This window comes from Strongylocentrotus purpuratus, unplaced genomic scaffold (assembly GCF_000002235.5).
Source record: "Strongylocentrotus purpuratus isolate Spur 01 unplaced genomic scaffold, Spur_5.0 spur5_scaffold_19, whole genome shotgun sequence".
Classification (NCBI taxonomy): Eukaryota; Metazoa; Echinodermata; class Echinoidea; order Camarodonta; family Strongylocentrotidae; genus Strongylocentrotus; species Strongylocentrotus purpuratus.
The window spans coordinates 17,872,196-17,874,540 of record NW_022145604.1 but is presented as its reverse complement, the minus strand read 5'-3'; positions in this window follow the sequence as shown (position 1 = coordinate 17,874,540).

Here is a 2,345-nt window from a genome sequence, read left to right as displayed (position 1 = left end):
CCATTTACATTATGTACAAGTTTGCCGCGGAAGGTTGACTGGACAGCGGTGTGAATACTAACGATGATGTAGCACATCAAAATTAGCATTTAGCAGAACTCTGGAGGACTACTTCGGTTTGGTGCAATCACACAAGAGCTCAGGCTCTCTCCCGTGTTCATTTTGAAAATCTCATCAGAAATTATATGATAAATTTCTTTCTTAGCCTACCACTTTTCTTGTAATGTATACCGCTGAAGGTTGATTGGCCAGCGGTGTGACTACTAACGATTACGTAGCACATCAAAATTTGCATTTAGCAGAACTCCTGGAGGACCTCTCAGAACGCCAAATTTTGGGTGTCAAAACCCAGATATTAAACTCAAATTTAATCAACTACCAAAGGAATTAAAAAATTATATTAGTATTAAGATCAGATACTTCATGTACATTTGTATATATGATAAGTGAAGATGTGTTATTCAAGAAATATATCAGCACTTTCAAATATATTAATTCTGTGTTTTATTAGTGCTTTCTTTGATGAACATGTGTGTGTATTGATACAATATCAATTGAGAATGTAATTGTCATAATGTAATGATAAAGGACAGAATTTACTAGGAATAAAAGATGAAATATAGATTTGAAAGTAATGTTTAATATTTCGACATGACCATGAATATTGATGTGTTGCTTATAATAATAAGCATTGAATTGAATTGATTTATTGTCCATAATATGGAAATTCATTGTTCACTGGTACAATTGTGTGTTACAAGGAAATGTACAAAATTAAACAGATTATAAAACATAATAACAACATAACATCAATGGCGTTTCATCTAAAAATAAGATCTGACTACTTGTATAGGAATGGAGGAAATCAATAAAATAAAAAGGGTACAGTGTCTACATTGATTGCCCTCGTTTTACCATACTGTTGAACATGTGAGTTGAATCTGGTACAAATGAGCGTCTAAAGCGTTCCCGCCTAGTGCGGGGAACGCAGAGGCGAATTCCTGAACGGTTGAAATTATAATTATGGAACAAAGGATGTGACGGGTCTTTCATAATACGAGTAATCTTCAGCAATGTACGATCAACATATATACTTTCTAAACTGGGCAATTCCAAACCGGTGATGCGCTGAGCAATTTTCCTTATTCTTTCTGTTTTCCTTTTGCTAGCACGTGTTCCATTACGAAAGTAACAAATGAGATTGAATGTCAAGATAGACTGAATGATTGATTTATAGAACAGAACAAGAAGTGTATTATCTATGTGGAGTTTCTTAAGTTGTCTAAGGAAATAAAGCCTTTGATTTGCTTTCTTCTGGATAATGTTGACATTTTTTGACCAATCCAATTTACATGATATAGTAGTGCCAAGATATTTGTACTCGCTAACCTGCTCGACTACGGAATCGTGAATACAAAGGGGTGCATGATCCACTACAGTTCTTTTACGAAAATCTATTACGATCTCCTTCGTTTTTGCTACATTTAGTTGTAAGTGGTGCCTGTCACACCATTCAACAAACTGTTGGATCAATGAAAAATAACGTTCAGTATTATCATCTGAAATATACCCTGTAATCACCGTATCATCGGCATATTTAATCATAGAACAATTGTCGTCAGTGCTCACGAAATCATTGGTGTAAATGGAAAAGAGCACCGGGGATAGTACGCATCCCTGAGGTACACCAGTACTGATAGAACGAACACATGAGATTAGCTTTCCTATTTTCACCTGCTGACATCTACACAACAGAAAGTCTTGTATTGTCATTATAAGTTGTGGGTGTACATTTAAATTACTCAACTTCCTAGTAAGCAGGTGTGGTATCAAGGTATTAAATGCGCTAGAGAAATCTATGAAAACTGATCTCGTGTACGTTTTCATTGTGTCTAAGTGGGAATACAGTTTGTGCAAGAGTATCAAAACTGCATCTTCTACGCCCCTATTTTTCCTGTAAGCAAATTGCATGGGATCTAAGAAGGGGGAGACTTGATTCAGCAAACGTTTCAGTACAATTTTCTCAAGACATTTCATAATACTACATGTTAGAGCTATAGGACGATAGTCATTCATTTCTGATGGGTTTTTCACTTTAGGAAGTGGTACAACAGTTGACATTTTCCACAATTTAGGAATTGTTCCTCGATCGATAGAAAGCTGGAAAAGCTTTTGAAAAACACTGGCCAATTGATCCTTGCACGTTTTTAATAGCTTATTGCAAATACGATCAGGGCCCGGGGTTTTATTCACATTAACATCACCTAGCACCATTCTAACTTCGTGTTCAGATACCGTAATTACTTCAAAATCCCGGGTGAGGCTCTCTCTAAGGTTTTGCATGG